This window comes from Bombyx mori, chromosome 15 (assembly GCF_030269925.1).
Source record: "Bombyx mori chromosome 15, ASM3026992v2".
Taxonomy (NCBI): Eukaryota; Metazoa; Arthropoda; class Insecta; order Lepidoptera; family Bombycidae; genus Bombyx; species Bombyx mori.
In genome coordinates, this window is record NC_085121.1 from 8,842,772 (window position 1) to 8,852,165 (window position 9,394).

The following is a 9,394-nucleotide window of genomic DNA, read 5'->3' on the forward strand; positions in this document are numbered from 1 at the left end:
CCGGTAGTAGATTCATTTGCGAAGCAACTGCTCTCGAGTTGTTAAGTCTTCTTCGGAGGCGCTCGGGCAGCTGTTAGCAAATCCCACCCCTCCTGGCTGACCCTTTGCTCGCCCACATGTCCTGCTGAAACTGGAAAGGCATCAGGGCCACCAGTAATCCTTCAATCATAAAAAAAAGATGGGCTCAAGGACTTAACCCGGGAAAACTTGCTAACATTAGCTCTAGTACGAGCAGTGCTTTCCTGAATCTAGCATCGGATCGGAGTCGCTGCGAATCAAAATCTCAGAAACGCTGTATTATATGTACGGGAATGTTTTGATTTAAGAAGCGCTATTCTAATATAGAAAATATAGAGCTTTGGCTCTTCCATACACTAGTTAAAATCAAAACTTCGTCATCCCGACTATACTGTACTCGTGCTTCAAGCAAATTACGTACGAGGCTTTGCTAGTGTCGTCCCATTATATTGCCTAAGTTTAGGGTTCACGCGGTTTTTCACGTGATTACACTTTACCCAAAATTTTAAGTAATTCAAAATAAGACCTTTGATTGTTGTTATTTTACATAATTCCCAATATTTTATACTTGTTTATTCAAATCATTAATAATCCAATCATAATATTTCTTGAATAATTAAAAACTTGCTAACGACAATATGTACTGCATTCATATTAAAAAATCTAGTTCAGGTCTTAATATCTGGAAATTGGAACGCATTGAAAAGGACAAATCGTGACGAATTGTTCAGTGTAGCCGAGAATACAGAACAATGTGATGGCAACGTGTGGAGCTAAGAATTCAAATTTCATAACTAGACAGATCATGGTTACTTTAAGCCACGTGCGCAACTTTAACTCATACATATACAGGATGTTTGGAAATCGTCCATTAAAAGAAATTATTGATTGATATACTGACAAATTTTCTTTTTATAATAATAATTGGGGACAAATCACGTACGGTCATCCGGTCCCAATTTAGGATTCCCTGTGTAATGGGTACCACCTGACAAGCATACTTATATATAGATGATACCTTTTTTGTATATATTGTAACATGATTAAAACAAATGACGAACAGTATCTCCGCGAAATGAGGGAGGATACAAGTTGCATGGCAGATTCACGAAATATGACCTTACTAAAAGGAAAACTATTCACGGATAGCAAATGAATGGTGTCTTTTATTTCCGAGAGGCATTAGTTTATTAAACTTCAACTTCAGTCCTAGTATACACCCCGTATTTTAAACATAAATATAAAACTTGGTGAGTGAGACGAAACAAAATAATCGTATTCATAAACTATGACGATTAAAGTAAGCAAAAAAGGCGTATTTGTAATTCCTCATTTAAATTTTACAGTTATGAACAATTAAATACAAGCATCGGTAAATACGTAAGACAAGCGAAGCGTTCAATAGCCAAAAAATAGAAGATATTTTCCTTTGTCAGTGACAGTCATAGATTGAGAAGGGGATAAATGAGTCATGATCATTATGAATCATTTCAATCAAATAAAATACGGAATCCCAATGACCTTCCAAATCTCACTGTAAATGAACTCGGAATTCAAGAACAGCGAAATACTAAGTAATGTATTTTAACATTGGCAAGTACATTTTATTAACAGATACCTATTATATTTAATTTAAGTGAGACTTCACGGTAACCATAAAGGTTTTATTGAGTTCTCGGCGACAATTAAACAGTTATTGGGTTTACCGAATCGTTTTTTGAGATCCGGTATCATGCTGTCGTTTTTCTCTCGACAATAGCCCATAAATATCGTTGCAAATTTATTACCAGATGTAAAAAATAAAATAAAATTATAGACTACAAAGAAAATAAATTACGCTTTTGTTTTATGATATTCAATATAAAATGAAGAGTCTAAAAGCGTTAAATTGTCTGCAAATGGAATATCACAAAATGTACAAAACGTATAGATAAAATTATGATCTGAAAAAATAAACAATAGAATATAACAGAAGCTCAAAAACTGATGTAACTAATCGGCATGATGAAAACAAACAATCATCTTACTTAACACCTAAATGAAGAATGAAGTTGATTAAAAAACTTGTTAGTCGACTTAGAATTAATTTGTTGACTCTCACCTGCAATTCTTCGTGTATCGAAACGAGTAGTTTGCTATGAATACCGTACATAAGGAAATAACTAATTTTCCTTTATTGTTAAAAAAGTTTTACTTCAAACGTTGCAGCAAACGAACTCTATGAATACTGACATTGGTAAGCGAAAATAAAGAAAGTATGTTAATTAAATGTTCAACAGCTCTTAATGAATTCGGTCATCTCAATTTCGGTCGGACATAAATCGTTGTAATTGTTATTTTAAAAAAGCGTACATCAAAACTGCGTTTGTTTTAAAAGTTTACGACTCCGGGCTTTTCACTAACCTATAATAAATTTACAGTTTAACATAACGCGCCGATAATCCTCTGTAAAATAACTTTCAATATAATTTAAAATTTTCATCGTATTTGACTTGTAAATTCTGGTAGATTTAAAAAGTACTGAAAAAACGTGATTTATTGGAGACATAAGGAAAGATAGCATCCTTGCAAAAAACTCTGATACGTTAATTTGCTCTTTATTAGGCCACGACAGCCGTCTTACGGGGCATCACCTATACCGTTAAGTTCCAAATACAATACCAGTATCCCGTCATAAATCAACTCACACATTAAGTAAGTAACATTCCGTCACATGCTTCCAGTTCAGGTCAAACCTCTCCTGTTAGTTTCAAAATTAATTATTTATTATTTTCCCCGAATAAAAGTACATTTAGTATATTAGCTCTTTGATTTTGGCGCCGCAGTTTGAAATTATTATGAACAGGACAAAAAAAGCAGTCAATTGAAAGAGTGATATAACGTAAGATATTTCATTGTATGCCATGACTAAGTATTTAAATTTCATATTACTAAACTTTGTTTTACGAATCGCTAAATTTTTGATTCATATTATATTTAGATAAACTCTACAAATGTTTCTTATACTTGTTCTGCGGTATTTGTTCATATGCATTAAGTATAGGCTAAAATGTAAGTTTAGTTCTATTGAATATAGACGTCAGCTTCTATTGGACCACTGTTTTAAATAAAGAGTTTAGAGGATATGAGAAAAAAGTGTATCACGCTTATTTTATAATCTTAAGTATCTATTCGAACTAATCCATGTGTACATTATATACTTAATAATATACATAATTTACAATAATAGTTAAATGATGAAACTATACAATATATCTAATAAGAATATTAGAAACACTAACAAGTGTTGTAAACATTCCAATTAGATTAAAGTTTTTATTAAATAAATAATTTCTTACCTTCAACAAAGTTGAAACGATCCAACAAATAGTCTGAAATCAGATTAGCACTCCAGTTAGGCACGAGTTGTAGCACTTCGTCTCTATGTGAGATCTCTAAGAATGTATTAAGTTCATATAACCCTTAAGGAAACACAGAGGGTTGTTAAGTCTATATAGTGATGGTATGTTCGAGAATAATGAATATAGTCAGCGTCAGAGAGCTTCAGGGTGCCGGCGGCGCGCGGGTGACGGTCCAGCGTCCGGCCGCACTACGCGCCTTGCAACGGTAAACTGGCTGGCAGCGCCACACAGCCTCTCCCTTGCTTGTGCGAGTGCCTCCAACCTCCCTCCCGAACAAATAGTACCGTACGCTGCGCTTATGTCTTGCTAACATTTATTATACTTTTATTGGTGTTGCCTCGATGATACGTCTGTGTGCGTTGCCACAGGCACAGTGCCATAAACACGACGTGTCGGTGTGGGTGTTGGAGTAGGTAAAGTAAGTACCTACCTATGCGTGCTTTGATCTTACGATTCGGTATGCACGGCCGCGCTGCCGCACGTAGCCCCACGACTATACTTCTATAATACCTAGTCAATAATTTTAGTTTGAGTTTGTGCAACAGCATACGCCGTGTCGAGTCACCTATCTGGGCTATGGACCAATAAACTGTACGACAAAATAGTGTATCTTCAAAGATAACATTTAAATCGAAAATTAATTTTAATTGAATATCGTAGTTTTATTTATTTAGATTAAGAACAATAATGTTTTGTGTGTTATATTAAGTATATGTATATACAATAAGCGATTTATGCAAATTTTGATGATTTAAGCCTTTATAATTCCACAAAATATCAACGTGTATACGGTGTGGAATAATTTTAATCCTGTTTTTTTTTTCTAAGGTTGGTTAACAATTTTTACGGGCTATTTTGTTTCAAGAGGTCACTGTGGCACTCGTACACGTATTATGTTGAACGCCGCTGTCCACTGATGAAATATATAGATACTAGGCAATCGTCCGTTAGTACATTCGTATCAAATAATGCGAATATACCGTATATAATACAAATACAAATTTATTTTGAGAGTAACACTGGGAGCAGACACGCTGTCGACCTTCTTGGGTTAGCTGATCAATGTTACTTAAGGAGTACAGCAATAAGTAAGGACACATCCAATTTGCTAATATGACAATTTAGTTCCATTTTCATCCTGCGATTTTACAAGCGAATAAACCAACGATATCTTTTTTGACAACTTTATAGGTATCACTCTCTATTGTATCGGTAAAGTGTAAATTCTTGTTTACTGCTTCTGTTCTTAATGTTCTTGTTAATAATGTAATTTAATGTAAACAAAAATTCAATGTTTTAATAATGAGTTGATGAAAAAAAAAAATGTGTGCGTGTACTAGTGTACACACGTAAGAAGTGAAACTTATTTATGGCCTTATTTTTCGAAAAATGATCTACATGCAACTTTCTAGAAATTGGTTAAATAAAGTTAAATTAGATAAAGTTTAAACAAAAGGATTTTATTATCATAGACATGAATACAAAAAAGTTAAATTAGATAAAGTTTAAACAAAAGGATTTTATTATCATAGACATGAATACAAAACAGATGGCGCGTAACGGAAAAATGTGACGCGTAACCGAAAAACGTGACGGTAAATTTTTTTCCAACGCCGATAAGGAAGTTTCACTTCAAAAATGTACTTGCGAACCAATACCTATAATACAATAGATAGATACAATTGATTTTAACAACCTGCATTTTTCTTCACATTTATATTCGTAAATAGCTGACCCGGCAGACTTCGTAGTGCCTCAATCGATGAATAAAAGACCTAAACTTTTGTATAAAATAAACTTAAAACAAACAAAAGGGATCCGTTCGACGGGGGACACATCAAAGGAAAAACAAAATTGTTATTATTATTTAATTCCGAGCATTTTTATATTTATCTACCTTTTAAACCTTCTCTGGATTTCCACAAATAATTCAAGACCAAAATTAGCCAAATCGGTCCAGCCGTTCTCGAGTTTTAGCGAGATAACGAACAGCAATTCATTTTTATATAATATATAGATATGTATTTTTGGTTTTGGCCAGTTGGAAAAAGAATCAGTCCCGAGAGAAAAAACCGCCAAATAAACTCAGCGGGCTTGACTTTTTGTGTTGTTTTTCGCATACATAATTGCCATTCATTTTGTTTTTTTTTTAATAACCTACAGACATTGTTGACTAGTAATTAAAAATAATGTATAACTAGATTAGAGCAAGAACTTCATTCCCACATAGTGCTGCCTCTAGTCATTTTACGTATTCAATTATTATTTTTTCAATTACTCGAGTTTTGAGCTCCGACGAAAAGATATCATTCGATTCAAGTACACTTTGCGCCATACGCGTTACATTATGTTTTCTGATATTGAGCGTTCATCTAAACATCAACCATAAGAAACACAATACTGATGTATGTTTGCAGGAAGACTGCGTAGACTTGTGACGCCGTGATAAACGCAGCGGTCATCCTCGCATGAAACGCGCAAAACGGTGTCTTCAACGTTTCGCATAAAAATAAATTTGTTTTATCCTATCTAAAAGTATAAAACAAATTACAACAAGTAGTCGTCGTGGCCTAATGTAGTCGTCGTGGCCTAACGGATAAGACGTCCGGTGCATTCGTGTTGAGCGATGCACCGGTGTTCGAATCCCGCAGGCGGGTACCAATTTTTCAAATGAAATACGTACTCAACAAATGTTCACGATTGACTTCCTCGGTGAAGGAATAACATCGTGTAATAAAAATGAAACCCGCAAAATTATAATTTGCGTAATTACTGGTGGTAGGACCTCTTGTGAGTCCACGCGGGTGGGTACCACCACCCTGCCTATATCTGCCGTGAAGCAGTAATGCGTTTCGGTTTGAAGGGTGGGGCAGCCGTCGTTACTATACTTGAGACCTTAGAACTTGTATCTCAAGGTGGGTGGCGCATTTACGTTGTGGATGTCTATGGGCTCCAGTAACCACTTAACATCAGGTGGGCTGTGAGCTCGTCCACCCATCTAAGCAAGCAATAAAAAAAATAAAAATAAAAATTCTGCTCTATATAATTTTTCACTTCAAATTCATTGGGTATTTTGTATATGCTCTTTTATACATATCATACTTCGTGAGGCTCTAGTGGCCATTGTAATCATCCGCATAACAATTGTTAAATAGAATAAAAAATATTTCCTTCCTACCTCCTTTCCCCCTACAATTAAACATAGAATGGATTTTCCGCCCCAATTATATTATGTATTCGTGCACCTGGCATTATCGAAGATCTTCTTCCCATAATGTGGAAATCCCCCTATAAAAACGAGGAGAAAAATAATTTATTTCCGTACACTGCGGCTGATACCGCTGTAAAAGCTCTAAGACTCTAGAACAACGCCTCCTTTACTTATCAAATCGAAAAGCATGATTACTTCGCGGCTATTGGGCAAAGATCTAGTAGGAGCGGGTGCAAGAACGGATGCTCTGTCACTAGTGATTTATACACTATTCTTTTTTATTGCAACATCGAAATCGTTCAAGAGCACAACTACTTAAAAATATCGATACTTATACTAGAATCTAATAAAGGCTTAACTAATTTTTTTCCTACCTAAGCTGATAGCCTTGACAGGCTATGTCAGCGTAACTGAGCAAGTGAGCTCACAGGGTTCAAACCTGGCGAAGTTGCTAACACTGACCCTAGCAAGAGCAGTGCTTCGCGTAATCTACTTTTTTTATTTTTTTATTGCTTAGATGGATGGACGAGCTCACAGCCCACCTGGTGTTAAGTGGTTTTTTTATTTTTTTATTATAAATCCCGTTTTCCCCTGACGTTGTCAAGGCTCTTGTAAAGCTTCTTTAATGTTTCATTTTCATTTATATTATATATATTATATTATTTATATTTGTTTTATATTTATGTATAATTTGCCTGGAGTTTTTGATTTTAAACAATTTTTTTTCTTTCCAAACTAGTGAAGTTACACTATTGGTGTTAAGTGGTTACTGGAGCCCATAGACATATAAGTTCTAAGGTTTCAGTATAGTTACAACGGCTTCGAACCGAAACGCATTACTGCTTCACGGCGGAAATAGGCGGGGTGGTGGTACCTACCCGTGCGGACTCTCAAGAGGTCCTCAAGAGGGTTTCAAGTTAGTGCGGGCCACGTGAGCGAACACTACACTTGCATAGGTCATGACCATAGCTTATTAACCATCGGGCTGCGATCACTTCTATACTTGTCTCCACCACAATCCCAGATGATAATATGGTACGAAAACGTACCCATCAAATTACCCAGAATTAGTTCTCATTCTACCATCCACTGGTAATGTGGATAGAGTAAGAAGGCGATAGATGAATGAAATATGTTCTTGACACATGTTCACGAATGACTTTCCCAAAGAATCAATGACATCATGTAATAAAAATAAAAAATCCACAAAAATAGTTATTGTCTAATTACCATACAATCGATACAATAGACCTCAAATCTCAAGGGGATGGCGGCATTCACGTTGTGATGTCTATGGGCTCCGGTAACCACTTGACACCAAGTGGACCGCGAGCTTGCTTGATCTATGCAATAAAAAAAAGATGATGATGATGAATCTGCCGCTGTCACATCGCTAAAGCTTCGTAATATTCGTAACTAATATTACCTGTAGTGTTTCTGACTTTTACTCAGTGGTGGATTTACACTAGGGGCAGTCGGGGTAAGTGCCCAGGGCGGCAAATTTTTTAGGGCGGCAAAATTTATAAAGTAAAAATTTTTTTTAGCCTTGTGAACATTGCTCAATGTAATTAATAAATTCTATAAATTAATAATTTTCTGTTTAATTGATAATTCAATAAATTCAATTTATCAATTATTTGTGAATTATAATTTAGGCACTTTTAGTAAAAATTAATAATCCAAATGATTTAATCAATTTACTTCCTTGGACATTTAAAATAATAATCGATTTTTCTATTTTCTGAAATTAAGGAAATTTAATTAGTTTTTTTTTTTATGTAATATAATTATGAGTCACCCTTAGTGCAAAATTTATAATTGTTACAAAAAAAAAACAAATATTTATTTATGTTTTTGGAATATATAACATATGATATTATTATAGTTTCTGCAATAAATTAGTTATTTTAATTTGGAAAAATAAAATATATAAATTATAAGTTTAGGTAAAATTCCAGAATTGGGGCGGATTTTTTTCCGGTGCCCAGGAGCGGCATTACGTTTAAGTCCGGCCCTGCTCTTACTAACACTTTGTATACCTTCAACAAAATACTTAAAATCACTGCTTATTCATGAGTTTAAATATAAGATTTAACAGCCTTAGCGACATCTATTGAGAGACTTAGTCAATTCCAACCAAGTTGTATTTTTTCAATAGTTACGAATTTCATTACATACCTTAAACTGTTTTATTTTAATATTATTTTAAACATAAACACATTTTCTATACTATAATATTATAAAGAGGAAAGATTTGTTTGTTTGTTTGTTTCGAATAGGCTCCGAAACTACTGGACCGATTTGAAAAATTCTTTTTCCATTAGAAGCCGACATTGTCCCTGATGAACATAGGCTACTTTTTTAAAAAAAAAAAATTTTTTTATTTTTTTGGTTTCATGTGTGATTTAATGTTTCCGAAGCGAAGCGAGGGCGGGTCGCTAGTTCAATATAAATATAGAAAATAATGTCGATTTTGAACTTTTACGCCCATCCCATGGGCGCCCATTGGTTGCCTAATTTACTTTACTCTTTGATGGATGGTAAACATTACTTCAGTGATGGTAAATAGTAGAAAGAACGCCGGTCCAAATCCGTAACTAAAACAGCGCGAGATTGCCTTTCGGCCCCGCTTAGGTTGCTTTTACAACAAAAATTTTATTTCAATTTATTTTTACGTTTTGAGGATCTTAAACTATGATTAATGGATAATCTAAACTTTTAGATTCCAAAATACACCTAAATGCCTTTTTTAAATTATTAAAAA

The 9,394-nt window shown here is 34.4% G+C and overlaps 1 protein-coding gene across 1 annotated transcript in view; it reads right to left on the bottom strand.

Moving 5' to 3' along the window:
* Positions 1-3,835, bottom strand: part of LOC101744414 (uncharacterized) — a 78,044-nt gene extending 74,209 nt beyond the window's left edge. Inside the window, exon 1 of the mRNA XM_012692318.4 lies at positions 3,357-3,835. The gene's annotated coding sequence lies outside the window, so the exon portion shown is untranslated. The remainder of the gene's footprint in view (positions 1-3,356) is intronic.
* Between the last annotated feature and the right edge of the window lie 5,559 nt (positions 3,836-9,394).